This window comes from Eschrichtius robustus, chromosome 11 (assembly GCF_028021215.1).
Source record: "Eschrichtius robustus isolate mEscRob2 chromosome 11, mEscRob2.pri, whole genome shotgun sequence".
Taxonomy (NCBI): domain Eukaryota; kingdom Metazoa; phylum Chordata; class Mammalia; order Artiodactyla; family Eschrichtiidae; genus Eschrichtius; species Eschrichtius robustus.
Window position 1 is genome coordinate 6561523 of NC_090834.1, and position 10074 is coordinate 6571596.

A 10074-nucleotide genomic window follows, 5' to 3' on the forward strand; every position below is an offset into this window, starting at 1 on the left:
ATCTTCTACTATTGTTTTCATCCCTTTGTCCTTTCTCTCTTCATTTTCAGAGGGAATCACCAGTTTTGACTTTTGCATATCTGATCTGATCATTATAAGTCTATTCTGACTATTTTCTTTTGCAGTCTTTTCTTTCATCAGTCGGCTTATTTTAATCTTTTTTCATCTTAGTGTAGTCTTCTGCTTTACTTTTCTTTCCCATTCATGAAGGTCAAATCTGTTTTTCTACAGACTTCAAGTAGGGATCTTATTTTTTTCATTGATGTTATTCTGTTTAGAAACTACCTTTCTGAGACACATTAATTTGGGTTTTCCGGGCTATCAGTTCTTCTTATGTTGTAATATGTTTTCTGAAGTCTACTTTTATTTTTTTATGTTTGTTCATCCTGCATAGGTGAAATTTCTATGCAGGCTTTGCATTTGCCAGAACATTGGTGGAGGTGGGGGAGGTTACTGTCCTCAGCTCTTTCTAATGTCCTCTTAGGTGCTAGTATCAAACTACTATCAGATGTAAATGAGAAGGACATTCTCAACCACTCCATAAATTATGATGTCTAGCACACTCTACTTGGTGTGAATCTATCACTGCTTCTGTTACTGCTACCATGTCTTCTGGATAAGAGAATCGAATGCTTATGGGGATCTCTGTGTCAAGCGAAAAATAAAACGCTACTCTTTCTAGTATGCACTGCTCTTTAGGCAATTTCTATCTCCGCCCTTACTTTTCACCCTTTTCCTTAAATGATAAAGGATTCCAATATGTAGATATCATGGCCTGCCCTTACTCCTACTCCCATTCCTTGATATGCTGAATATTGAGAGTCCTGGTCTCTGAACATATGCAGAAAGAGATCCTTTGATGAAAGCACAGGCATTGAATATCTGCCTTGTCTTGCTCATAATGTGCATCTTATGACATTTGTAGTCTGGTGGCTCGTTTGCCCAACAATGTGACCTCCGCATCCTAAACTTAGGGGCAAAAGAGATGGTTAAGTTCTATGATCCTTCCACCTTTTCAGGCACTCTTTGGGCCGTGCTAGATCAGAAAGTTTCAATTAACTTATAGTGCAAAAGCCTGTGCTTCGGTCAGTCCCCATCAATAAGGCAGCTAAGAAATAATTGTCTCAGCATTGACAATCTATTCTTAACTTTAGTTTATAATTCTCTTGTCATTAAAAATAAGTTTATAATTTGAATGAAATATTTTCTGTAAAAAATGCTCAAGGAGTTGTAGTAGGCAGAATGTGTTAATATGGAAACTAAACCTAGATTATTAATGAAAATTTTTTAAATAGGTCATTGTTATCTTATATTGACTACTGAGTTTACAAAATTTGAAACTTCCAACAAAAAGAAATTACAAAAATATCCTGTTAACATGTCAGTGAACAAAAACTATTGCAATGCGTGAGCCTTCTGTGAAGGGCCATACTAAATTTTGAGTCCACTGAAAATAAGTTTTTTCAAAGTATGACCTGGATATCCCTGAAAAGCTTTGAAATCATCTAGGAGGTGTGCTTATCCGTGTCTGTACTGACTGTGTCAATTAATGTGTGTGTTATTGAAAGCAGTGCTATAATCCCCATTGATTCTGGTGGCATTTTTTTGAAGTAATAGGGGAGAGCAGGTGAAGTAAGTGTTCCACGGACTACAAATTGGAAATCACTATTTAAAGGGCATAATGGGATACGTGAGTTGCATATCAATGATGGGGTATGTTATAAAAAGTTATTTCTTAGAAGTATAAAGTTTAAAGGTGTGATGGAAATGACATAGAGTCAGAGAAGTCGAATATTCAGCCCTTTCTTGGCTCCAGTAAACACAGGGTTAAAATATGTGGTTTCTCTCCCCCAGAAGCCTATCTTCTACATGGTGGCCATCCCTTATAATGTGATAACAGCTTTAATAGGGCTCAGTTCAGGGTCCAAAGAGAGCACATGGCCAAGTGGTCAGAATCAATACATAGGAATTCACAAGGCCGACCAGCTGGACAAGGACTTGATAAGGCAAAAAGAACTGCTTGTTCAGAAACAAAGAGGTGAAACAGTGTTTGGCTCATGGAAATGAAAAGAGTTGGAAAGCCTAGGGAAATAGGCTGAAAGAATAAATGAGGGGAAGCTGGTGAGAAGTCGTATATACCATGCAAAGGAGATGGTAGTAGTCGAAGTAGCAAAAATCTATGAACAACCCAAATGTCCATCAACAAGAGAACAGAGAGATGAGTTGTGGTATATTTCTCCAATGGAATACTACAGAGTAAGGGAAATACATGAGTTGCAGTTATGTGCATGAACATGGATAAAATGCATCCAGATAAAGTTGAATGAAAAGAGCAAATCAGAATCTAAAAAAGAGTGGATATATGTATATGTATAGCAGATTCACTTTCCTGTACATCTGAAATGAACACAACATTGTAAATCAACTATACTCTAATACAAATTTAAAAGAAAAAGAGCAAATCATTGAAGTGTCATAGAATATGTTTCCCTCCATTTATGCCATTTACAAACATACTGTCAAACAATTTTCTGATTAGGAATATATTTACATATACTATATATATGTATGTATGCACATATATGAAATATATATTTAAAATAAGAGAATAAGAAACCCAAATTTCAGGGAAGTTGTTATCTCTAGGTTTCCCTCTAAGAGGGAGGGGGTTGGACACCACAGGGCCGGGGTGGGGGGTTAGTATTCCAAGAGTATTGGTATTATTCTCCATCCTAGACTGAGTGACAGGTGCTCTAGTGTTAATTTTGCTTATATTATTTATTATGTACATATATATTGAATATTTTTTGTATGTATTGAAAATTTAATAAAAGCGATAAAAAGTATTCTTGTCCTAAACTTAATTACTCCATACAAATTAGCCTTGCTATTTCAAGGAAAACTGACTTATTGAGAGCTTCTAATTTTCATTATAATAGAAATGCTAACTGTTAAAACTCTTTTGATGCCCAGAAAGTTAATGTGAAGGTTCAAGAGATTTTTTTAAAGCCTTTTCTTTTTAAACTAGAAATAAAGAAGTGAAGGAAAAATCCTCAAGTGTCAAAGCAGGCAAAGGCGGATGGCTGAGAACTCGAAAGCCCTTGATTGAACTGTGGGTTCATTGCTTTGGCCACAGAGGAGACTTCACCTTTCCATTTAAGGGACAAAGAAAATGTAAATTTGTTCTCAATCACAATACACCCAGCGTTAAACTTAGTAAGAGAAAATTGCACTAAGAGCTGAATTTTAGGCTTAACTTTCTGACACTCTCTTTTTTTGTATGGAATTGATCAGCTCAAACAGAGAGCTCATGACTGGGAAAATGACACAGTCTGCTGTTGCCTTGTTCTAAATTTTAATGGTGCCAGAGCCACTCTGACACTAATTTTAAAGCTGCTGTTCCCTCTGATTGTCTAGCAGGAACCAGCATTCTTCCTTGGCTTCCCTGTGAGCAAGGCAGCTGTGGGACAAAGTCCGCTTAGTAGTAATCATTGCTGTTTCCCATCTAGCCCTGTGAAAATAAAATCGACTGTCCTCAGAATGAAGAGTAAGAATTATTTGAAGAAAGTGTGAAAATGTAAAACTTGGTCCTGACTTATCAGCTTTGGCAGAAGTCTTTCCTGATGTAGTTGGATCATTTTCCTTTTTTTTTTTTTTTTTTAAATCACTATAGAAATAGAATTACCTGGATGGTCCTTTCCATTTTCCCCAAAGAACTAACCCTAACTTCATTTTTTTGTTAAATGATATTTACAAAATATTCTCAATAGCACAATGAGTATGATATGTTGTACCCAAAATTGATTTCTAGACTGGAATCAAGTTCATGATGTGTGTTTATAAGGGTGCTTAATTATACTCACTGCGACACAACTTGTATCACTGGCACAAAACGATCCCCATCAGCTTTTTCAATATTTCTTCCTATTAGAAAACTGTCACTCCAATCTCTCTTAACTAAATCGTTTTGTCCCTATAGATAATGATCTCATGGGCTTAAAATACATGGTATATGGGAGGTTATCCCTGATAGGATGGGAGTGGGAGCTTAGACTGAAAGTTAGAAGAAGGAATGGTCTGAAGGGAAATTGTTGTGGTTCCTTTCATTGTAAAAACCAAAAGGGTAAACGTATACAGACAGTAAGTACGTTCATTTGCTGTGAATTAATATATATTTGGAAAATGAGAGAGAGAAGAAGAAGAGGGGGAGAGTGAGAGTGAGAGAGAAAAAAAATGTTCATACCGGGATGCAAGGGAGGAACATACTTAAAAGAGATAAAAAATATACAGTCCTCTTTTCATAGGTTTATTTACTATTTCTGTTTTTCATTTATTTTCCAGTGGATTTCCTGTTCATGTTCTTTGACTAATTTTCTTTTGGTTTGTCCATGATTTCTCCACTTAACCTATCCTTATACATTTTAAATTCTGGGAAGTTTCCTTTGTCATATGTGCTACTTACATTTCTCTAGTGTCATTTGTTTATGGTAGTTGTTTCCATTCCAAAGTTTTTAATTTTTATTGTAGTAAATTGTATCAATCTTTTCCATTATGGGTAATTTTTAAAGCACATTATTTGCTGTTTTTTTTTTTTTTTTTTCTGTTCCATCTACAGATGCCATGCCTCCTCAACTATCCCGGAAGTGCTATGCAGGAGCAATGTGGCATGTCTTCCTCATCTCTTGTCCCTTTTAGAATGTCCTTCACACATCTTGAATTAGTCACCCAATACCAAACTGTTGAGGTGACTAGCTGATCTGAAACTGAGGAGGTGACTTTTGCAAGTGCCAAGTGAGAGATTAGCAAAGAGACTGGCCTTTGGTTTATGTTCATGGAAATGGGCTGATAGTATTTTCATTGTATTTTTCCTTTTTTCTCCCTTTTTTTTCCTGATTTTTTTGTTTTGAAATGTTCATCAGTTCTTAAGGAAGAATTCTTTCTCCCTTTAGAAAAATTTATTTTGCAAGAACTTAAAATAAGTAGGGCTCACAATTAGTTTCTGAGTAACTGTTAATTCATACAGATGTAGGAGGTAGGTTTCCTACAGCTGCGTGTAACTGAGTTCAGTTCATCATCACATCTCATGGGTTACTTTAATATTTAACCCCCAAGCAACACTTTCAATGCCACCAACTTCTCCAGACTCACAACGTCTAGAATACAAAAACCCTTGTTGAGAGCTTTGAAGTTTATCCTGTCAGGTATATTTGACAAAGATTACTTGAAGGGGATGTAAATCAAGTCTCTTGCAGTTATTTCTGTAATAATGTTTACATTTATATGGTACAATACCTTTGCCATAACATGCTCATGCAAATAATTTCACTGAGTCCTTCAATATCCCTTCAAAATAGGAAGGTAGTTTTAATTTTCTTTATCAAGTGAGACAACAGAGGCTCAGCTTCGTTAAGTGACTTGTTCCATTCTAGCGGTCAAATATTTATTGAGCATATACTAAAGGAAGTTTGTGAGTTGAGCCTTCTGAGTGAAATACGGTCCAGAGGCCCAATGGCTTACCACTATCTAGTAGAGGTGTGGTCATTATGCAAATAGCCCTCTTCCTGGCAGAGTGAGGAGTAACTCTTATGAAAAGTATAAGAATCCCAGGACATTCATAAGGATGGGAGAATTTGAGCATGAGTTTTGGAATTAGAAATGTACTCTGGACAAGAATTTTACTTCTCTGAGCCTCAGGTTCTTTTCTGTAAAATGGATCTGCTGTCAATAAAATAGGACTGTCAATAAAATACGACTTAGAGTCTGACTATCTTTGTTTACTATCCGCCACTACCACTTACCAGCTCTATAAACCTTATTGTGTTACTGAACCTTTCAATGCTCTGGTTTTTTTGGTTCTCATTAAATAGTAATAATAGTACCATCTCACTGGTATTTTGTGGATATTAATGAGATAAAGCTGCATAGTACCTGCTGCTTAAAAAATGCTCAGTGTATGTCAGTTGCCAGCATTATTATAGTACTAATAATAGTATATTTGGAAGCTCAAAAAAGACTTGATTTACATTATGACAATGAATATGTTTTAAACACTTAGTGAGATTGTGATTGTCAGAGAATAAGAAAAAGGTACAACTTCTTGAAATGCAGGATATTCTTGAAGGACACCAAATTATCACCTTTACTGATACATATGCTATTGGTAAGTTGCTAGAGGGATGTCTAGTTGAAATAATTTTGAAGGCCTTTGAATGGTAGCTTAGGAATTTGTGGCAAATTTGTTGGGGACTTCTGGAACATTCCCATCAACAGTTAAGACTGTTAGACTTTTAAAGATTGATCAGTCTGGTTGGTATAAAATATGGTATCTGATTGTGGTTTTAATTTGGCTTTTCTTGATTATCAATAAGATTAGGAATCTTTTTTTTAGATATGAATGGCTAGTATCCCTAAAACCTACCATGGTTTCTGGTATCCAATATGGGCTTAATACATAAATATTAAATAAATGAGTAAATGAATGCACGTTCAAAATGAATGCAAGGTATCTCCCTTTCTCACAGACATCAGGGATTTTTAACAGACTTGTACAGAGACGATGTGCTTACTGCCTAAGGGAAAGGTGTAACTTCTGTGCTGACCTTCCCTGCTGAGGGAGACACTGTCGTGAAATATCCATCTGGGAGCATCCCCCTACGGGCAACAGTGACCCTTCGATCATACTATGCAGGTACCTATCTCTGCTAGATATGTGAAGCCTTGGCCCTTTCCCGAAATGAGCATTATAATGCAGGGAGCAAGCATCACATGATTGAAAGAGGAGATAATTACCAAGCAGCTGTTTTAGTGTGAGCTGATCCTAGACCCGAAACGCCCATTTGAGAATTCTTACTGAGAGGGTTTGGTCTTGCAAATGGATTTCTCAGCAATTCTTTTCCTTATTTTCTTTAATCAGAAGACAATTAAGACCTGACTACAAGTACCCCAGATGATGGAACCTGTTTTAAAATAGAGGTTTTATTATTATTCAGGTACGGTGAGATCAGCAGATCAAGAGACAACTGCCATTGAAAAGATGGTTTGTTATACTCACAGATCCCAAGAGAAGAGGACATACCACGCTACTGGGGGGTATATGAAGAAGCCCTGGAATAGGTCAGGAGGCAGAGAGAGGGAGGAAAGGGTGGGCAGGGGCCTTTCTTGTGGTTTCTGCAGGCAGGAACAGACAAGCAGGGTAAGCAAGCTCAGGATTGGGTAATTTGTATAATTTCAATGGGGTCTGGCACATAGAGGCTGTCCCTAGCTGTCCGGCACCTGGCTCTAGGGTGATTAGAACAGGTAGATAGTAGCCTGGAAAGTGAGGAGCCCAGTAAAGGAGGTGGTTGTGTGCAGGCTCTGGACTGGTTGTTTTGCATATGAAAGGCTTGCTCACAGGCTATTAACTTACTATCTCTAGGAATTAGCTAGCACTGATGAGACAAACCCTCCAGAGTCAGTGAGGCCACAGACGTCCAAGTATTAGAATTCAGAAAATAAAAGACATGGTTAATACAGACAGTAAGATCATTTGCCATTTTAGAGCATCATTTACCCAGATTCTAAAGGAAGCCTATGAAATAATAATGGCTACAATTTATTGGAAATATAGTATACACTTGATCTTGAAGTAGTTGCCTAACATATTTTTTTCAACAACCTGATGTTAGTGTCATACACAAAAGGCCTACATTGTCTCAAACTTTTGCAATAGTAAGAAAGAGTATATATAGTCTCTGAGATCCAAAGGGCAGAACGATGGACTGATGGGTGAAAATTACAGGGAGAAAGTATACAGCTCTACATATGGAAGTCATTGCAAACAAGTAGAACTTTCCAAAATGGAACCATGGCATATGACATAAAGAAATCTTCATCAGAGGACATGCTAATTCTCCTACCTCGCACTTGGTCCAGAGAATTCCTGCATTGGCTAGAGTTTTACATCTAGTGACCCCTAAGATTTCATTAGATCCAAGACTTTAAGGTCCCCAAGCATTTTTTCTGTTTTGTTCAGAAAAGTCTTAAAATGGAGGCAGTCTGAAAATAAAATCTGGCTGAATGCTGAATGGCCAAGGGATAAAATCAATTTTTGGCATAAGCTTGTACTGATGAACTTCTGAAATACAGAAATACTTCAAAATTTTATTCCCTCCTCCCCCTAAAATTGGAAGAGCATAGGAGGATATCCTAAGATTTCATACTGACAAAGCAGTCTGCTGAAAGAGAGGGGCTGAGTCATTTTAATATTCTCAGCTAAGGGAAATTATGGTTAGAATTATATTCAAGATTTAAGTTATAATTAGTTAATGACCCTATAAACATTTTACTTAATAGTATACTCATCTCACCACCTCTCTCCACGAATTTCCTCTATCCACAATTTTGATTAAACTGAAAGAATTGTGTATAAATAAGAAAGAAATTTTAAAATGATTGAGTATGTGCAGGCATACCTTGCTTATATAAAACACAGACTGAAGAAATTTTAAACTGTGACAACATGTTTTAATGATTCTAAGGAAATCTGCCAAGCTAACATTTCTACTTTATTTTGCATTATTATTTTTAAAGATTAATCTCATTAAAACACAAATTTATCTTCCTCCATAAGTGACCATAGCTTAACAAGTGAAAGTATGTAATTTCATCCTAATTCATCTCATACTCAGTGAAAATGGTATTTTTTTTTTTGGAATAATTGCCCATTGTTGTAGTGCACCTCAAACATTGCTTGTATGGCAGCCTTCTAGCTTAACGCCAGAGGGAAAAGATCTTTCCTTAACCATCACCATTTTGCCTCAAAATCAGCAATCTGTGTACATTATATATGTACATTACTTCCCTCTGTCACCTTAAGATGTCCATTACCTCTGCTTATCACGTTAGTGCTCGGTACTGCCTAGCAAAGGTCCTAATTGATAGTAGGTGCTCAATAAATATTTAATTAATGTTGAACAGCTACCTCTCTGTCTCATTTGGTAGATATCAAAAGTCAAGAGGGGAAGAGCTTAATTTCAAAAGATAAAGAGTGCTAGCTTACTCCACTTACTTACTTCACTTTTTGTGATCAGCACTGGACTCCCTGGCTGTACCATCTCCACATCATGAGAGCAGACCGGCCAAGACAAAAGGCAGTGTGGCAGAATCAGGGATGTGTCTGGCTCCCGAGCTGCAGGCAAACCCCAGAATGCAGATCATAGCACCTGAGAAGGCAGAACCCATCTGGAACCACAGAACCCTCTGTAGGAAAACGGTCACCTGCACAGGTCTCCCTTTACATCTTTGGGACTTGGATTAATTTAAATGAGGAAGAGATCAGTTTGGATTAAATAAGCCTTTTTTATTTTTTTCAAGTTGTCTCCCTGGCCACCATGGAAGTTAGGTCCGTGGATTTCTCCAACTTAACTCCAAAGCAAGGGTTCGAACATGACACATAATATTAGAGTAACTATTTCCCCCATATCATCTCACAGTTCCCTCCTATTTTTTATCTCCTTTCAATATCATAATAACCACATTATATAATGAGGTAGTGAGAACATAAGAAAGATAAGAAGCTTCATTTTGAATGTAGGGATGTTATCCTCAAATTTCTCAGCCTATCATCACCCTGCTCTTGTGACATTACACCCAGAAATACTAATGTAGGGTTTTCAGGATATCATTTCACTAATGCTATGGTTTGAAACCTTGACTTGATGACCATAATCAATAGATCGTGTACATATTCAAATTACACAAATTATAAATATCCAGTAGAAGAATATGGAGGGAAATTGTCTAATTTTTAAAAATGAAAAGATATGAAATTGGTTTTGTTTATTGATAAAGAAATGCAAGAGTCTTGGATAATATTTGTAAAGAAATAGTGACAAGAACATCTATGACTCCAGACTCCTATTTTATAATTAAGAATCCTACAGTGGATTCTAAATGATCTAAAGTAGCATCGCCAAAGTAAAAACAAAAAAAAAATGATAAACATAAGGACCTTTAATAATTAAAGCCAGATGTTCATTATAAGAGCACTAAGAACTGTATAGGCTGAGGAGCCACGTAACAACCAAATTGCCTTAA